Source organism: Ambystoma mexicanum, chromosome 6q (genome assembly GCF_040938575.1).
Source record: "Ambystoma mexicanum isolate Mex_15411 chromosome 6q, UKY_AmexF1_1, whole genome shotgun sequence".
NCBI classification, from domain to species: Eukaryota; Metazoa; Chordata; class Amphibia; order Caudata; family Ambystomatidae; genus Ambystoma; species Ambystoma mexicanum.
The window spans coordinates 62,008,539-62,029,547 of NC_090937.1; the positions used below are offsets into that span (position 1 = coordinate 62,008,539).

Sequence of the window (21,009 nt, forward strand, 5' to 3'; positions counted from 1 at the left end):
TAACGTTCTCCATTTTTCAAATCTTTAAGACCTTATTGTTTATATTTTTTAAACAAAATGTTTTGAATTTTTTTTTCTCAGTTTGAAGGAAGTTTAAATGTCCTCAACAAAGCACAGCATGCTTTGATGTACACTACCACTGCCCCTTCTTTCACAAAACTAACTTAAATCTGAACAACAATTAATATGTTAAAACTTCACCTTTGACTTCACATCAGTCCCGCAAGGAGTAAAGTCTGCCAGGTGCTTGTAACGGTGAACAGGCTACAAACTAACATAAAATGACATTTGCCACCTAAAGAAAGGATCTCTGAATACAATGAAAAACACTTGTATGCCCAAACCACGAGGTGCCTAATCATGTAGAAATTAATGACTATTAGGAAAGATTTTCTTTTTGTAACTTTCCCTCCATATTTATCTTATTGAACCATATTCTTATGCTATATGTTTTATCCTGTCCTGACTTTTGGAAGGGACTTCAGCTTCACTTCCCTTTGCTCACATGCTATGGGGGAACTGATCATTCCTGCAGACTATTGGTAGTGGGAAAATGTGTTTCACCTTTGAATTCTTGTATTTTTACAATTGCACACAACAACCTAGTACAGTGCAATAGGGATACTTTTCTATCACACTAGCTTCTTACACATGGGATTTTTGGTTACTTTTATATGTGCCTAGAGACAAGCTGATGGCAGCAGTTACACTTTTACTGTTGTTGCATTGGTTTTGGTGCAGCCATTCACATTTACCACATATGGCAATTAAATGTGGCTAGTGCTTTAAAATGGCCGTGCCACAAGAGTTTCCCTTGTTCTTTGGCCATGTTTAGTTTGGCCTTCTTCCTGATTCCTGCCTTCTCAGGTCAGGAAAGTCCTTATAAAGTCATGCACTTGCACAGAAAAGCTGTTGCCTTAGTGGGCTAGTAAGACTGTGTGTGGTCCAGGAAGGAGGCCAGGACTGTCTGTCCCAGTCCACATCATTGGTGGCAGAACATCTGCTACTGGGGCGACTGGGAAACCAGTAGTTGTCCCTGATTGGACAACTACCGGCTGTCTGAATGTTTTGAATGCTGCAGATCCCTACCATTGGTGGTCTTGGACTTGCTTCTAGCTCAGATTTTGGATAAGAGGAGAACTCTTTCAGCTATTCTTTAGATCTACGTTTGAGCCAAGAATCCCTTGAGGAAGAGCAGCACGTGGATGACCAAAAACCAACTCCGGAAGTGGCCCAGTATCCCCTTCAGTGTCTCTGCCTGATCTCCGAAGACCCTCTGTGGTGCTTGAGCCCTTGGACTAGTGGGACTAGTCCTCATGCCTTCTTGAGGATCCAGCTCTTTAAAGCCTTTGAAAATCCCCCTGACCTTCCAAGCTCCCTCTTGGCCTAACTCGTCAGAACATTTGCCGTTACATGTTCAAGCAGGAATCTTTGGTGGTTGTCACTTGTCCAACAAGTCGCCTTCTCCCAGAATTCCAGCCTCCTATCCTCAAGGGAACCTGTCTTGGAGCAGCTTTTTTGACCACGACTGGAAGGACGCCTGTAGTCGCCCTCAAATGGTGACAGTCACTGGAACTCGCGTGCATCCGTCCTGTGAAGTGTCCTAAAGAGGTCTGTATAGTTGGAATCTGAATGTTTCTTCAGCTACTGGGATTGCATCTTGTAGTTGCACCTGACAGGAAGAATACTCAACCCTGCAACTCATTGGCACCTCTCACTGGAACTAAGGACGGAAAACTGTGCTCCCAACAAGGCCCTCTGAGGTGTTGCTAGGGGATGGCTGGTGGGTTATAGCCCTGGGTCATTTGGTTGTAGCCTTGGGTAGAAGCTCAGGAGCTACAACCAAATGGCTAGCTAACCCTGAGTCCCGACAGTCCCTACATTAGTGTAGGCCGAGATCTTTTCCAGAACTAGCAATACCACTGGAGGCCGCTGCAAGCCCCTTCACTTAACCCAGTGTGATCCCTGGGAAAATGGGAGTAATTAAGCAAAACTGTACCTGCCTATCCCCCCGCCGCCCGTCCTCTATAGGATAACAGTACATACCCCCCTGTTACTCACCTTTGGTCGTTGAACCTGGGTTGGATATCCTGGCTTTGTGATAGCCTTGGGTCTGCAAGAGAGGAGAGCTTACCTGTCGTCGCATACATTTTTGCTTGACTATCTTTTTTAAAGAGATTTCATACATGTGAGAAACCTGTATTGATACCTATTAGGCCCCATGCATCTTAGGGCTGGACTTCTAAAGCAAGGGATATTGGGGGCGTGGCTTGGAGACGCCGCGATCGGCATGTCTCCTTAGGAGCTCCTGGCAAGTGCGGTGCACAGGACGCCATAACACCGGCCCACCACCCCGTTTCTACCTGAATTTCAGCAAAGTCATGTCTGAATGTCTGGGGCAGACACCCCCTGAGGATCTCTGCTGAAGGATGGTGTTTTCACCATCTCCGAGGCTCCACTGGCCCAGGACTCGGCCCAATCATGGGGGAAAATGGCAGCCTCCTCACAGCAACGCAGGCCCCGGCAGGGGGGATGGGCGAGCATAACACAACGGCCCGAAGCACCCAATGCTGCTGCAGAATGCAACCAACCTCCGCTTTAGACCAACGGAGCTGATCTTAGCAATGAGGAAGCGAGCTTGACCCGCTTATCCTCCTGCTCCTCCTCCTCCCGCCCGGAGAACGCCCGCCATGAGGGGGCGAGCCACCACTTGGAGCAGCGCACTGTGGGGGAGCCCCTGACTCCCGCCTCCAACTGCACTAGACCCCGGCCTCCCACGACCGCCAGAGCGCCGCCTCCCTACATCTCTGGCAGCCCGGCTCGCCCGAATTGGAGCTGAACAAGAGGAGTCCTGCTTCCTCTACAGCAGACTCGCAGTGGCAGGATCCGAGGTGAGCGGAGGGGGTGGGGGCTTGACCTAGGCCGCCAGCTGCTCTCATACCGGTGTCAGGGAGGGCCCCCCGCCCTCCTCCCAGCATCACCCGATCGCGCTGCCCCAGGCCCTCCTGCCAAACACTTCATCCGTGCCACAAGAGACCGGGGCCATGTAGATCTGCCTGCTCCAGGGTGCCTCGCATCACACGCAGCCCCGAATGGGCCGGGGGCTGAACAAGCAGCAAACTAGTCGTGCCTACCAGAACTGGGTCAAGCCCAAAGCGCCGCCACACATCCCAGGAGGGGGGCCTCCCCCCGCCTCCGTCCAGGAAACAACCCCTCGCTACGGATTCTGCCCCACAGACTACTGGGGAGCGCGACTGGTAACCCCCTCCAGTGGGTAGATGCTGGGGGAGCTGGCCTGCGCACCAGTCGCCACCTGGAGCACACCCCCCCCCTCCTCCTCCCCCCCATCACAGAAAGAAGCTCATTCACGCCCGCTCTGGTGCAGCTACCCCCGCATTAAGCCAAAGAGGGAAGCACCATTAGCGGCACTTAAACCAGCCTAACCAACATCTGCATAGCATCAGTAACAACAAGGCTGGGGGGGAGGGTCCTGTGTCGGGACCTGATGTCCTTGCGGGAGCTCCGGCCCGGCGTACGATCTCTGGGTGAGGAGGAGAACATCCATCAGGAGTGGAGGAGCACAGGGATCCGCATAGGATTAACAAGGTAACGGGCCCCTCACCTCTCGCAACACCCATCCCTGTGCCCCGATTTTGTCTTGCTATGCCACACTGCAGCTTACGCGTTGGGCCCAGTTGGCCAGTTAATAGGTGCACTTGCACTGCCAGTTACCCTTTTTAGTAGAATGCGTTCTCTCCTGCTAGGTTTGTTGGGGGTGAGGGAGGAAGGAGGGGGAGGAAAGGTACTAGAGAGCATGGGAAGCGGTACTTCTCGTGCCCCATCTCTGCAGATAGCCAACAACGCAGTTCACCAACAGTGAAACAGTGAAGAGCACTCTTGTGCAACACAGACAACAAGCCGCCCCTCACATGGTCCATATCGGTGCCAGGTCCGACTGGCCCGGAGCCACGCGAATCGCCACCCCTTCCCAGGATGACTGACACGCATAATATTGTAATCCTCACCTGGAATGTGCTGGGCCTTAACTCCCCAAGAAAGCGCAGGTCTGTGGAGCATAGACTGGGGCAACTAGAGGAGACATAGTCCTTCTTCAAGAGACCCACCTATTGCGATCTGATGAAAGCGAAATCAGATTTTAACGGTTCAAGAAGGCCTTCTTTGCATCCTCTGGGGAGGAAAAACGAGGGGTAGCAATTCTTCTTGCTGATAGTCCCCCTAACTAAGATCACGGTCAAAAGGGACTCGGTGGGGGGGCAGATTGCTACTGCTGAAGGGCCTATTTGTGGAGCAACCCATCACTATCGTGGCACTGTACTGCCCGAACTCCGCTCAGAACAAATTCCTCACTGACCTGATCCCAAGTATGCTAACATTTAAAGAGGGATTCCTCCTCCTAGGCGGACATTACAACCTGGTCCCCAAACCCCAAATAGATAAAACCCTGGCGCCCACCAATTCTGACTTTACGCACACGCTGTCGTTGGCCAAGTACGGGAAACCGACACGATTGAATCATGGAGACTGGTTTACAGGAGCGCAAGGGATTACACCCACTACTCCGGAGCGCACAGAGGTTTCTCGCAAATTGACCTCTTGCTAACCTCTAGCGCCCTGTTCCCCTGTTTAGACAAAATAGAGATCCACACACGCATGATCTCCGATCACGCCCCAGTCTCCGCCAACCTCAGCATCTCGGGCCAGATAAACTACCCACAGCGACAATGGAAACTACACGACTCCATACTGCTGGACGACAGCATTAGAAGGGAGATTGGGAAATCCATTGGGAACTACTTTAAAGAAAACGTGTCCGCGGACACATCCATAGGAGTAACCTGGGATGCCATGAAGATCGTGGTCAGGGGCTCCTTGATTAGCGCTGGGGCAGACAGAGGTGGGTTGCAAACATCGCAGCAGCCAAGCTTGAAAAGGAGGTGAGGTTCTGGGAGGCAGAGTTAATATCCCATCGCTCTAGGAAAACATAAAGGGCCCCCAAAAAAGCTAAAACCGCACTCGATCCACTGGGCTGACCGCACAGCCAAATCGATGGCCTTCACTAAACAATTCTATTACAACAAAGCAAACAAGATACTTGCAAATAAACTCAAAAATGCCCACAGCCGGAATAACCTCTCGAGGCTCATAGCTGCCGACGGCAAGGCTAAATACACTGAGCCAGATAAACTGGAGGAGCTAGAGAACTACCACAGAGCAATTATGACTGGGCAGCCCACGCCACTTCTGGACCTACCCAGTTACCTTAGCCCCACACACCCCCAAATGAAATCCCTGCCAGCACAACTAGAATCCCCAATCACCCTGGAAGAGATAACCAAAGCCATAAAATCATTAAAGAACACGGCCCCGGGCCCGGACGGCTTTACGGCAAAATTCTATAAAACTTATACAAACATCCTAGGCCTACATCTGACGGCCCTATTCAATTCCTTCCTAGCTACAGGCACTGTCACGAACTCCATGGCGGAATCCCTTACAGTGCTTATACATAAACCAGGGAGGGATCCTGAACTTGCCTCTCCCTATCGATCAATAGCCCTAATGAACAATGACGGGAAAATATACTCAAAGGTACTGGCGGGCAGGCTGGGGGTGATCCTTCCGGATATAATTGATCAGGATCAAACAGGATTCATCCCAGGGCGAGGGACACCCGACAATATACGGCGTACAATCGACCTAATTGAAAGCGCCCACAAGACGGGGGAGGGAATGGCCGTAATATCATTAGATGCCCGCAAGGCCTTCGACCGAGTGGACTGGGGTTACATCCGAAAGGTGCTGGGTCACTTTGGGTTTGGACCAAACTTCACCAAATGGGCTATGGCTAATTACCAACAACCCAACACACAATTGCGGGTCAACGGCAACAAATCCGAAAAATAAAAATTCACAGAGGCACCCGGCAGGGATGCCCCCTCTCCCCACTAATCTTTGCTCTCTCCATGGAGCCCTTTGCAGCCAGAATACGGCAGAACCCGAGCATAAATGGACTAAGGGTGGGGGACTACGAATACAAAATCGCCCTCTACGTGGATGACGTCCTCGCAACCATAACCGACCTGAGCTGCTCCCTCGGCCCCCTCTGGAAGGAAAGCAAGGACTTCAGAGTGGTTTCCGGGTTCAGGATTAATTTAGATAAATCAGCTGGCCTCCCAATAAACCTCTCTAAACAACAAAAAGCGGCCCTCGACCAAACATTACAGATCCCCTGGTCTGCAAAACCCATGGAATACCTTGGGGTGCAACTTCCCGGGGACCCCTCCCACCTATACCTAGACAACTTCCCACGGCTGTTCAGGGACTTCCGGAGCGACCTAAAGGACTGGGGGACTAAGGAAATTTCATGGTTTGGGCTCATCGCCGCCATAAAAATGAACCTGATCCCCAGGCTCTTGTACCATTGCTCTGCGCTCCCAGTCCACATCACAAAACCCAAGTTGCTTTCCCTGCAGAAGAAAATACAGGAACTTGTCTGGGGGAAGAGGCCCAAAATAGCCAAAAGAATCATGACCCGTGAGAAGGCCATGAGAGGGCTGGAAGTCCCCGGCGTAGCGAGATACGCTCACACTGCCCAAATCTCGCACGCATACACCTGGTCCCAACCATCGGGCCAGCTACTCTGGAAACAACTAGAAGAATCCTGGTGCCCAGTCCCGCTTGCGGATCTGCCACACCTTCCACCTATAAAATCCCAAAACAAGGGAGGCCCCCTCTCAGCAACCAAAGTAACCAGGGAAAGCTGGAGGACAGCATCGCGGAAATGGGGTGTCCGGGGAACATTAGGCCCATTAACCCCCATTTGGAATAATCCTGGGTTCTCCCCAGGTAACTCGGCGAGAAGCTTCGAATCATGGAACGTAGGGGGATTACAAAGGATCGCAGACATTTTGGAAGGCGGCCTCCCCATAACATTTGAGAGATGCAAGGAAAAGTTTGGGGTGGGCGAGTCTGAGAGGTTCCACTAAGCCCAGCTCCGACATTGGTTATCACACAAAGAAATCAGGGAAAAGGGGTCCAGGGATCTAACAGCGCTGGAGCTCTCGCTTCTGTCTCCCCGCCTCCAAAGGCAGAATCTCGACGCTATACCGCCTACTGAACAGAACCAATCCCTCGAAAAAAGAAAAATACATGCTAGACTGGGAGAGAGATCTGGGCAGAGAGTTAGACGTGGAGGAATGGGGGAAAATCTGGACCAGACTCCATAAAAGCACGCAATGCATCTCAAACAGAGAATGTGGCTATAAACTTTGCTGAAGGTACTACATCACCCCAGAACAATTACACAAAGACAAACCCGAAACCCCGGCGAGTTGTTGGTGCGAATGCAAAGAGCGGGGCACACTGTTCCACATGGTATGGTCCTGCCTGAAGGCCGAAAGGTACTGGAGGGAGGGTCACATCAGCGATCTAACTGGGATCACCTTCCCCTGGAACAATACTCCTGGGAGAGACGGGGGGGGGGGAGGGGGAATTTCCGCTTTCTGGCCATGTCCCACGCTTATGCACGCTTATGCACTTTTGCTGCTCCTAGCAGCAAAAGTAGCATTAGCTCGGCTCTGGAAAAGCACAAAGGGCCCATCAATTTACCTATGGTGGTCAAAATGTTGGGAGATCGTTGTTGCGGAGAAGGTTACAGCAATACGCATGGGCCGCCTGAACAATTTTCTAAATGTGTGGGCCCCCTTTATGGACTATGCCAAAAAATACCCAGCTCTCGCCAAAAGACCACCCCTCACGCGCTGGTTTCTAATCTGGTTTGGTTTATTGACGCAGCCCAACACGAGATGGAGGGCGCCAGGCCTTGACACTTGTGGGGGATGGGGGCACTGGGGGGAAATGGTAAGTGCAGAAGCACGACCAAGGCGACCTACCGACACCTATAGACGGCGGCCTCTAAGGCATCACTCGAACTATGCACGACCGATGTTGTTGATGGCTATGTGTCTGATGATAACATGTACCTTTGCTGTTGGAAAACCTAATAAAATTGTTTGTTGAAAAAAAAGAAAGGAATATTGTACTTGTGACTGGTTCTCATCATTTTACTGCATCTACATTACTTACCTGCATTACTCAGTTAAGTTATTTGATTAGATATATCAAGTGAACCTAATGGTGATTGTATATATTTGTATTATAGAGTCCTGTGTGAGAATACTACCTGCTAGTTTTATTTTTCACTGTGTTCTAAAGGCCTAAATAAATAACTGTAGTGTTATAACTGACTGGCCAAGCTGAATTCTCATGTGCCATTATGTGTGAACTCATTGAGGGCCCTGGCCACGCTCAGTCTCTTCTGAGACTAAGCCTTGATTGCTCTCCATTGATACCTTGATTGGGCGTTGGCTAAACTGAGCTCCCTGTTTGTTAGGTAAGAATTTTAGAGTCCAACTGGTATGGGACTTTACAAGACTTATCTCTTGGTATTAGGCAACCCACCTTTTAATATAGGCCTATACTACACAAGTTGGTAGTGTGACTGAGCAGCCAAGCATATTTTAAGAGGGATAATGTGAGCTGTAGAGCTGTACAATGAAATCGGTAAATGCAGGTATCCAAGTGAACACTTAGATACTTAAAGTTATAGTATAAATAGTTATTTTATATACACACGAGTATAATTAGACAGTCTTTAAAAACCAGCAGCAAATAGTAACGTTAATCCCAAAGTTAGGATTCAATTGAGCAAGAGCAATAGAGCAAGTGAGTAAACTTTTCATATGTTATGCATATTCCAGCACATTGAGTGATGTAATTTGAGCTCGGTAATAAAACTTATTTGTGATCACCTTTGCAATATTGAGTTATAAGGAGGCAAAAGTTAGTCTGATCAGAACATAGTTTGTACTGACAAAAATAGATTCTCGCCGAGGGTTGTAGGCAGTCTTTTATCCTAGCAATAATAGTGCTCAACAATTAAAACATGTAACGGAACAACCAGTTCAAAAGCCAATGGTTTCAGAAGGGGGCCTTTAGGGAGCCAGGAAAGCCAAAGTCAATGGGGTTGTTCAATGTTCTGATGCACTCTTCTTAGAAAATGTTTTTAAAAGTCAGTAGTTCAAATAGAAAATCATAGTAGCTCAAGAGGAGCCACCTTGAAGAAGCACAAGCTGGAAGGCCAGTGCGAGTGAGTTGAGGACAACTCAAGAGTACTCCTCAAGCAAAAAGCACCACAATTGGCAAAAGGTAGATGTACCCCAAGCCCCACAGTGTCTGTGAACTGAAGAATTTGTTCTAGCTGCATACCTTCCTGTTGCAGTGTAGCAGACCCTTGTTCCTGGTCCTTGGTGGTGGTGACGAAAGAGAGGACGTCTGGCAGGCTTCTGCGGCAGCACTGGAGAGAGGGGCTCTGCAGCAATGGATTCTCCTTGATTCAGCTGCCTTTATGGTTTTGTCGGTTTTATTCAGCACCAAAGAACAACAAACCGCTCTGGTTAGATGTTACTTGATCCCTCGGTCCTGGACTCTGGTGAGGGGACTCTGGATGAACATTTCCTGCTTCTGTAGGGTCCTCTGGATGCCCACAAAGTTTTGGCCAGATTCGTACTTACGAAGACAATGCACTCGATGATGGTCAGGGGTCACCAGGCATTGGGATTCTGCATCCTTGGAAAGTGACAGCAAGTCCGGGGTTGCACCAAAATGAAGCTCATCTAAAGACTAGTTGGTCCCACCAGCCCAAGAGAGGAAGTCGCCCCATACAGGTCTTCCCAGTCGAAATGAAAACGGGATCGGCATAGCTGCAGGGCTTCACTGGGCACTTTGCGGTCCAAGAGGGTGCTGTTTGCATCTCTTCACATCTTTTTCATTGGATGTTGTCCTACAGTGGTCGACTTTGCCTCTATTCCCAAAAACCTCACCTTTTTAAGCAAGTTCCCATTCATTCACAACCCTAGGCTGTCAATCGACCCATCAGGGTGGCTTTCCTCCTGGACAGCCAGCCGGCCAATCAGAACTGGTTTCACTCAGGCACACCTAGAGACAAAGGACAGGGAAGTTTCGGGACCTTCCCTCACTTCCTGCCCTTCCAAACAAACTGGAGCCCTGGCCGGACTTCCGGGCTGAAGCCCACCACAGGCAAAATGCACAACGGACTCAAACCTGATTTAAACAGAGTTAAAGCCCAGAAGGAACTAACTGACAAGAAATGGCAAAAAAAGAGAGGACCAGGCCATTTTGAAAAAATTGTCACCCTTGGCTGCTCTACTGCAGCTGAGAAATCGGTCTGCAGATAAATGGCACAAGGTAGTACAAAATAAGCCACTGCTATCAGCCATTCAAGTTAGTGTAACAAAATGTTACATGAGAAGCGGGATAAAGGAGTTACTATGTAACCCCCCAGCACTCCACATAGGGTGGTGTATGCTGGACCCACAAAAGAAAAGTTAAGTAATACAGGAGTCATCTTACTATTCTTGGGAACAGTAGTTCACCCCAGAAAATGTAGTTCAACATTAAGAGAAGTCCAAGTCACTGCACGAAAGGCGCTGTGTGTCACAATGCAAAAAGCAGATGCCTATGGAGTTTACCAGACTCCATTAAACAGTAAGACACAAAAATCCTAGTGAGAAAAAACACACAAGAGTGAGAAGAAAAATCCCACTCATTCAGGAGTTAAATTTAAAAAAAAAGCCATGAATCCAGTAAAAGAGCTGGGGGTCTCTAAGGTTAAAGGGAATTGGCACAGAAATGAAAATTAGAACACTGTTCATAACTAGGGTGGCCTCCTAAAATCTGCCCAATAGTCCAGATTGTAGAAATCCATATTAACAATGACACACTATGGAAAGACCTGCATGTTCGTATGCTTTCATACTGTGCCCAACAACTATTAAAGTTGTATCGGAGCACCTAGGTCTGCCTATCGAGGTGCGTACCTTGCCCCCACGAGGGGTATCCAGTCCTTAGTCTGATGAACCAAAGAAAATTAGCATGGGAAACATAAGAGGATGGAAAAGCTGGAAATGGCCCCAAGTGAGGTTTCTGACTGGGCGCTCCTCTGAATGGCACCATACTGGCACATCTAAATGCTTTGAACAATAGCCTGCAGTCAATGCCAATTTGTATTGCATGCATGCATATGTCCAGTGCATTCAATTGCACAATATGCAAAAGACCATGGGCCAAACTTTGAAATTGGGGACTACCTGAAACTTTGGTACATTTAGTCGCATTACTACACACAGACACGAATATCAGGATCAGATTGACTGCAGATGTTAATTTATCACGCCCTATTGAAATCCTTATAGGGCTAAGGCAGGAGTACGTCCTTGCACTATTATTATATAATTTGTATTTATCTGATTTAGTGGACCTGTGGTCCACTATTAACGCAAGTCTGATAAAATTGGGTTCTCTACAAATTCTTTGGGTTGCTTTTGCTGATGATTTTACTTTGTTTGATCCTGCCCCCTTTGGCCTCCAAAGGATACTATCTATTTTTCACAAAAATGAATAAGTCATTAAACTAATATACATCAAGATACATTAATATACATACATTAAAAAAACCACACATTCATTACAATCCTAATTGTACATTACATTTTCATTCAAATAAAAATGTACCTAAAACAATATAAAGTACCAAAAAATCACTTTCAACATACAAAAGGGAGTCATCCTGTTTTTAAGTTCACAAATAAAGGCTTGCCATACCTTTTCCATAGCCAATGCTCATGATAGATTGCATCCAGGCAAGCACTTCAACCAAACATCTCATCACGTACCTTGTCTATTTTATCCGTAAGATGACTATAGTACCTCACATAGTGGCCTGTCATAGCTTTACACACGGTCATCACATGCCTCAATAATTCAATGAACTCTAGAAATGGTTCAATGAACTCTAGATTATTACATAGATGACACCTGCGTTCTTCTATAGGCACTTGCAATCATGAGTCCTTTACCGCTATAACATGTAATTAACCGCATCAACATAAAGAGCCTTTTAAATGTGGGGCTAGGAAACGGATAAACATATTTCTGTGTAGACATGTAAGGGAAATAGTTTGGAATAAGTATCTAATGAGCACAGTCTTCCAATATATTCTTGAATGAAAGACCAGTCCCATTCCAGAGTGTTTTCTTTTTTTTTTTTTTTTTTTTTAACAAGCATAGTATAGCACCCAAACCCTCAGACCAATCAGCAAGATATCCAAAGAAGTCCACATTTTTCTTCTTAAATTCCTCCAAAGTACTGCAGGTACCCCTTAATAGTTCTTCTCTAACAGAAGGATAGATTGTTTATCCGCACACATGATTATGATGTACAGATTACCCCTGTTAACACCTAAAAGAGTAGAATATAAGGTTATATCAAGATCTATTCTTATGGCCTAATTGATGTAGCTTTAGAGGGACCCAATATACACCGCCAAATTTGTCCAAGTATATAAGCCCATTTTTGCAGGCCTGAATATGAACACTCCAGGGCATAAATGAAACTAGACCCCAATTTTTGTTGATAAAGAGTAATGATATTGGATATATTATAACCTGCATCAGAGCTGACAAAACTGGTTATCGACATCATGGTAGCCATTGGCATGGAATTACATTTCTCAAAAAACAATGTTTCTCTGTGACAAGACTCTACCTCATATCCAGGGTACCTATAGCTCTGAACTTTATGCATTGTACCCTTGGATGTCATAATACTCACTTCATCTTTCAGGACCTTGCCCACTCGCATACATTTGGACTTTTTCATGTTTATAGATAGGTTGTTTTCCTTTGCAAATACTGCAAGGGCCTTCAAACTCCTGCCGATGCTAACATATGTTGTATCAAATATCGCAAGGTCCTCTGCATAAGTAAGATATAATATCTTTGAAATGCCCAACTTCAGAGGAAAATTGTTAACCTTCTGTAAGCGCCAAGATCTTCCATGAATAAATTAAATAATGCGGGGGCCAAAGCGCACCACTGCTTTACTCCTTTAGCTATCTTTATGGGAGCCAATAGGTCACCCATACCATTTAATTTAACTCTTTCTACGTTGTGTTCATGCAAGATCTGACAGGCATGGAGTAATTCTAATGGCATTCTCAGTTTGTGTAACTTTTCCCATCATTTTGCACGATGGATGCTGTCGAAAGCGGATGCGAAGTCCACAAACAATAAGTATAATGGCACTGCATGTTTATTCTTTGCTTGATGAACCAGAGCATTTACAATAACATTTTTATAATTGCAGGATGAACCCTTTCTAAAGCCTTTCTGCAATTGTCTTATTATATAATTGTCCGCTATCCAGTTCTCAATATTCTGTAGTATACATTTGGAAAAAACTTTGCTGGGGTTGTCCAATAATGATAAAATTCTATAATTCGCGGGATCTACTTTTTAACCGCACTTAAATATGGGGATAAAGTGGGACGATCTCCAAGAAATGGGAATAATACCAGACTCTTTTATTTGAATAACAAACATTTATAAAATGTACACCCAGAGTTCCGGATTAGCCAACATCACTGCATCAAATTCTCAATCAGGCTCTGGTGCTCTTGTTCCCTTTAGATCTTGATGATGGTTATAAAATTCCTTGTCTCAAAACTAAGATTATTTATTGAACAAGGTTATATACAATTGATAATAACCTTTTAGTTAATGGCACCAAATCAATGGCATATTTTTCTCTGACAATTGCCTAAACCTATGACCTGGACTGTGGGTGATCAGAAACTGGAGAGAGTTAAATACCTCCAATATTTGGGATTTAATATCCAATAAAACCTCTCGGTAAATGGCGTTCTCTTGAACATTAGAGCAAGCATGGTTCCCCTGACTGCCCATCTGAATCATATATACTGTACATATAGTACATTTTCCATCATGCCAGCTAATAAGTATCACTGTACCAAAATTGTTCTGTCACTTACGTATGGTTTAGAGGTGGTCCTATGTGATGTGGGACCCTACTTAAATATATTACAGGGAGTAATATGGAAGAGGGTACTTATGGTGAATTCTGTCCCAAATGGTATTATGCGACTTGAGTTAGGATTGGTTTCTCTGTGTTCTTTTGTCATGCGGAAAAAACTCTGTATATGCGCCAAAATACTTGACCCCATTCTGCAAGCCTGTTCCAGGAACTGATTACAAATCTAAAACTAAAGACATTTAAATCATTAAATAATTTCGTCTTTGCATTTAATAATGTCTTGGAGGAAATGGGCACTAGTGCACATGAAATGACTGCAAATCCCAAGGAAAGTGTTGCCAAACCATTGCCAACTTAAAATTGTATTTGCTGTATAGGGAATATTTAATTATTCGAAAGAGGGAGTGTTTATAAAAATATATGTATTCCCTTGCCATAAAAAGAGAAATTGGTATGTGAGGTTTAAATGTAACCAGATACCGATGCTACAATGCTTGGGACCTAGACTGGATAATCCGAGAGACCAAAGAACCTGCTGTTGGGGCAATCATAGTCTTGAAATGGAAACACTAAAACATCTTCTCACCTGCAGGAAGACCACCTCTGAGAATTAAACATTTAGCTGGCTTTGTTTGCACCCCTTTCATGGATACAGGAGAGCTCCCGTGGGGTAGGTTGATGGTAGGTGGCAACATCTCTTTAATTTTTAGCACTAAGCAGGTTCCTTCAAACCCTTTTTCCCAGACACTGCCTCTCAACCCTTTACTCCACGCATAGCAGGATTCATGTCAAATTCAAAAGTAAGGCTAATTTATGATTTGTTTAATCCAGTTACATTTTTGTACAGTTTATATTGCCAAATTTCGCACAATAAGGCAGAGATCTAAATCATTAATCATTTACTTTACTTTTATTGCTTTATTTCGACAAAATAGTAATAAAAGCAGTTCACAGAAAAGTTTAAGAAAACACCTTAGTTACATTGTCACAATCGCTTCGCTTACACAATCAGTGCTTTACCTTAAAACCAAATAAAAAGAGATCAACATTATACAGACAATAGCAGCTCATACAGAAAGATGTCTTTACCCCATAGCACTGTTCAACAACTTAGCCTTACTTATATACATTTTTCTTGCCCAGCTCAGATAATTTGTTGTGGCAAGCACATCCTCCTTATCCGAGGCGTCTAGGCAAATTGCCGTAGCACCAGCTAGGGACCCACATCCCCAGCTTAAGAACAGAGGCTTCAGGGAGCACTTCCTCGGAGGCATGGTGGCCGGACAGAGTAAGAAATGGTGGACGGTCTCTTCAGGCACACCACAAAGGATACATGACGGGGGAAACAGCAATATTCCATCTATGCCAAAATACAGAAGTCGGCAAGATTCCAATATGGAACTTTAAATATAATGCTCTTTCCCACCTGGCCGAGACATAGTCCAGGTATTCTTCGCAGCCCGCCTGCGTCTTTATTGAAAGATCCGGCCAGCTGCTCAGAAGCCCTGGATCTTCCCGGATGTCCTCCCACGCCTTTGCCCCGCTGCGCTCTTGATTGCTTCCTTTGCAACCGGTGTGATGATGGAAGGATTTGACCAGTAATCCTCCAAACCCAGATATCCTTTCACATGGGCAGCCCACTTCAATGAGCTGCCCCCCTGCTGGGACACACCATGTTACTGCCTCTTTGTATTAACAAAGGTGAGAATTTGACCAGAGGCGAGCCCAGTAAAGGACCGGCTGTAACTTACAGGTCATCGCAAACCCCTCCAATCCAGTTTCCCAAAGCACTGTTATGTTATGTTAATTACACTTATAAGGCGCCAAAGCCCGCAGGCATCCAGGCGCCGAAAGACAGAAGCAGTTGCAGACAGAGCTGGAGTTATTCTATTCAAACAATATAGTCTTCAACTGTTTACGAAAAACAAGGTGGTTTTCTGTCAGGCGCATCTGTGTCGGAAGAGAATTCCAGGCTTGCGTGCCTCGGACACAAAAGGCCCTACCTAAACCACGAGACCTTTCTATCCGGGGCAAAGCTAACGGAGACCCAACCGAGGAACGTAAGCTTCTTGTTGGTTGATAGACATTTATCTTTTCCTTCAAATAAGCCGGAGCGTTTCCAAAAATACACTTATGACATGTGGTAAGTATTTTAAATTGGATACAAGGTGCCACTGGAAGCCAATGAAGTTTTCTTCTGGCCGTACTGGTGGGTTCCGAGCTTTTCATCTGGAAAACGATTCTAACCGCTGCATTTTGTATCTTCTGCAACTGTTGGATGTCAGCTTTATTAGGTCCCCCCAACAGTGCATTGCAATTGTCTATGCGGGGTAGTATTACTGCTCTCACGTTTTATGCGATTTTCTACCGAAATCAACGGGACTACTTGTCTCAAAACCTTTAGGTGGTAGTTCGTGTTGGTAGTGATGGCAGTAACATGTGCCTCACTATCCAAACCTTCCTCCATATAGGTACCCAAAGTCTTAAGTTTCTTTATGGTTTTGATTTTAGCACCTTCTATCATAAAACAATTATAGTCTGGGCTTAGTTTGAGTTGGGCTTGCTGGGAGCCGAAGAGCATCAGCTCTGTTTTCGCAGCTGTCAAACAGAGCCAATTAGTTGACATCCATTGTTTTATGACTTCATATGCTTCGGCTACTGTTTGTTGGTCAGCCTCATAGTTCCCAGTTATGTTCAAGACTAGTTGGAAATCAGTTGCATAGTTACAGAAAATGATCCCCAACGATTCTAACTCGATACATAAGGGAAGAATGTAAATATTGAACCGCAGGGGAGAGAGACATGCTCCCTGGGGGACTCCACATGTGATATTCTGTTGCTCAGAAGCACAGTCACCCCAGTGGGCACGAGACTGGCGACCCTCCAAAAACGATCTGAGCCAAGAAATGGCATTTTTGGAAAGTCCACCTACCGACGCCATTCTGTTGAGCAAGAACTTGTGGTCCAGCAAGTTGAAGGCTGCCGATAGATCTAATAACATCAGCAACCCCGACTTGCTATGTTCCAATTTACCCAACATGTATGTCTGAAGATCCAATAAAGCTGTCTCCGTTCCATGGAAACTTCGAAAACCCGATTGCTTCACATGTAATATGCCGGAGTTTAATACATAGGCTTGTAGCTGTTTGGTCGCTGCCTTATCTATAAGTTTAAGGAAAAATAACATATTTGTGATTGGTCTTAAATTAGTTGCATCTGATGGATCCAGACCTGGTTTTTTTAATCAGGGGGTAACGGCCACATTTTTAATAGAGTGAGGAATAGAACCTGTACGAAAAGAGGACTTTATGAACCGGCATAGAAATGGGGCAAACAGTTCTTGATGCTCCAGTATATATTTTGAGGAGAAAATTTCCCCAGGACAATTTGTGGGATGCATATCTTTCAAGAGCAACAATGTTTCAGCTAAGTTTGGTCTGCAAAATTAAAATTACCTGGGGTACTAATAAAGTTACCTGTTTTAGGTATTTTAAGTGTAAACGGGGTATTTGTCAGAGGGGAGATTAGTATTTTCTGCTCAATTTTCTTTTGTGCCTTCAGCAGTTTGTCTGCAAAAGCCCTCTGGACTCTGCTACAGTCATCTATAGTGGGTTTAATCGAGGGATTACAAACAGTAGGTTTTTCCCATAACCTGAAAAGGCGGAAGAGTTCTTTTGTTTTATCTCCAGCTTGGTTTATTTGAGCGTCATAGAAGGATTTCTTGGCTTCTGTAGTCCTCACTCTATAACGTTTTTCTTTTTTTTAAATTTGTTTTTATTGAGTTTTCAAAATAGATATTACACATGAACAGAGAAGTACAAGCTGAAAATATCATTTGAAATAATAACGGATACCTGTTCAGATCAGGTTCTTCCTGGTGATAGGAAAGTGCAACTATAGAGCATACAATAACAGAAGAACACAGGGGAAGCAACAGTATACACAAATACGTCATCTCTTTTCCCCCAACAAATGTAGTGTCGATACCCCCTCCCCCCTCCCCCCTGGAATGGAAGACTGGTCATTTGGTGATTTTTGCATCGTTGGTCGAGGTGTATGTTGTGGGTTAGGGCTAGGTCGTTTGAGTTCTGCTGTGGGGGCGTCCATGAGGGGGGTGTGGTTACAGGCCTGGGATGATTGTGTCTAGTGGCATGGGGGCAGATCTGTAGCGAAGTGGCGGTGGAGTCGTCCCTAGAGGAGGACGACGGTCTGGTCCGGCCTCCTCAGGGCAGAAAGCCATTTTCGCTGTGGGTTGGTTCTGGAGTGGACGTGTGTGCGCTCAGAAACTCGGACCATAACAGTTCGCATTGTGACGCTCTACCATGGAGTGATGCCGTTATCTTTTCCATCGTGCAAAGATTTAAAGCGACATTAATCCATTCTTTCTTACTCTGAGTCAACAATGATTTCCATTTGGTCGCTATCAATGCCCTCGCCGCAAGTAGTAAGTGGGGGACTACTCCTTGGACCTTCGTCCATTCGCCGTCCTCCGCCTCCAGACTAAATAGCACCAGTTGCGGGGTCAGGGCTCTCTGGATCCCGTCCGTGTGTCTTATCCAGCCCAGCACCTCATCCCAGAAAATCTGGACCCTAGGGCAGCCCCACCACATATGCCAGTAATCGGCTATTTGACCACATTCGCGCCAACAATGGGGGGATGATGTTTGATACATCTTTGATAATCTGTGTGGGTCGTATTGCCAGCGGTGGAGGAGCTTGATGGAGTGTAGTTTGTATTGGCTTGAAATAGAGGTGCGTGTGGCCATGGAGCACATTTTGTCCCATATTTCGTCTACAATTTCAATCCCCATGTCATTCTCCCATCGTGTTCGGAGAGTGTGTGTCGGGGCAGTACCACCCTCCAATAACAGCTTATACATTATCGAGATCAGTCCCTTCCTGTCAGTCTTGGAGTCTAACATTTTTTCAAATGGGGTGAGTTCTCTGCTCAGTTTAACCTTCCACACCTCCCTCGTCAGGACTCCTTTAATTTGGAGGTAGTGAAAAGCGGATAGAGTTCCTATGTTTAAGGTCTCTGTTAGGGCTGGCAAGGTGATGAAGGAGTCGGTACGAACAAGTTGACCCACCCGCTCAAGTCCCGCCTCATACCAGGTCTGGAATCTTTCTACGTTGGGAATATGATTGTTAATACCTGGTGACCATAAATGGCTTAGTGGGGACGGCCAAGTTGTAATGCATGTCATATCCGTTCCCTCCCTCCAGATGTCCCACAGGGCTACAAAGAGTGGGTGGTTTCTCGTTCTTCTCAACACCCATTTCCGCGGCGCCCACATCCACTCTCCAAGTGTTGCAGGTGCAAGGTAGTGGTTGTCCATTGCCACCCATTGTGGTTCCCTGTAGTTGCGCAGGTGGGGGACAAGTAGACGGAGTTGGACTGCTGCATGGTATTTTCTCAGGTCAGGTAGTCCTACCCCTCCTTTATCTTTGGGCAGTGTGAGGGTGGCATATGCTATACGGGGCTTCTTTCCTTGCCAGAGAAATTTTAGAATTTCCCTCCTGATGTCTATGAAGTACCGTTGAGGGATCCCGATTGGGAGCATCTGGAATGGGTAAAGGAACCGCGGGAGGCAAGTCATTTTTATCGCATTGAGCCTGCCCAACCACGATATCGTGAGTTTACCCCACCTGGCGAGGTCCGACCGGAGTTTAATTAAGAGCTGGGGAAAGTTTGCTTCATAGAGAGAGGCAATATTTTTGGTGATTCGAATCCCTAGGTATAGTAATGTATGGTGTTCGATCGTTAGCCCCAGGGAGGAATATCTTTCCACGTTCGTGGGTGGGTCACCTTGTAAGGGGAAAAGGACTGACTTAGCGCGGTTGATCTTGAACCCCGACAGGCGGCCGTATTCCTCAAGTAGGAGGATGGCTCGAGGAATGGAGGTCTCTGGGTTGACTACGTGTAGTAGTATGTCGTCCGCATATAGCGCTAATTTGTACTCTACGCCTCCCAGACGTATGCCCTCTACACCAAGGTCTTTTCTGATTTTGCATGCCACTGGTTCTAGCGATAGGGCGAACAAAATCGCTGAGAGGGGGCATCCCTGCCTGGTGCCACGCGTTAATCGGAACCACCTAGAATATTCTCCATTCACATGGACCGATGCCGAGGGAGCTGAATAAATTGCTTGTATTCCCTTTCTCAAGTTGGGGCCAAGTCCTATCTTCTGAAGGACCCTCATTAAGAAGTCCCACTCTACCCTATCGAACGCTTTTTCCGCATCAATAGAGAGTAGCGCAGGGTTGGTATGGAGGGTATGGGAGGTATGTATCAAGTGAAGGGTTTTGCGCATGGTGTCAGCGCCTTGACGGCCTAATATGAATCCTACTTGGTCTGCGTGGATGAGACGGGGGAGGAACGATTCGAGTCTAGCGGCTAGGACCCTGGCGTAAATTTTCGCGTCTAAGTTTAATAGGGAGATTGGGCGATAGGAGCCACATTTCGCGGGATCTCTCCCCTCCTTTGGGATAACCACAATAATCGCCCTCGTGAAAGAATCGGGGGGTTTCCCAGTTTTCAGGATCTGATTGAAGAGGTCGGTGAGGAAGGGAGTGAGTTGTGTTGCAAACGTTTTATAAAATCCTGCCGAGAAGCCATCTTCACCCGGGGATTTGCCTGATGTGAGTCTCTTTATTGCTTCATGGATCTCCGCACTCGTTATGGGGCTGTCAAGGGATTCGGCCTCTGTGACTGTAATCTCGGGCATGTCGATGTCGTTTAAGTATGTTTGGATGTTTAGTGTGTCGGGTTCTCCGTCGGGGGTATACAAAGCTTCAAAAAAGTTGGCAAATTTTTCAGGGATGGTGGTTTGGGGCCCTTCCGGGGTGTTGTCAGCATCAGATAGTTCATGTACCCTCCTGTCGGCTTGCTGGGCCCGTAATCTAGCTGCCAATAGCGCGTCAGCTCTGTCCCCTTTCTCATAAAACTTCTGCTTCAAGAGGACAAGTTTGCGGGCTATTAGTTCATGTTCCAGGAGGCGGAGTTCCTCCCTTTTCTTCCTAGCTTCTAAGACCCGTTCAGAGTCCGCAACCCCGTTATTGAAGGTCCCCGTTTCTAG

At 46.3% G+C, this 21,009-nt stretch overlaps 1 protein-coding gene across 1 annotated transcript in view; it reads left to right on the forward strand.

Moving 5' to 3' along the window:
* The window catches only part of POLR1E (RNA polymerase I subunit E), a 485,913-nt gene that overhangs the window by 107,361 nt on the left and 357,543 nt on the right, over positions 1–21,009 (forward strand). The gene's annotated exons all lie outside the window — the stretch shown is intronic.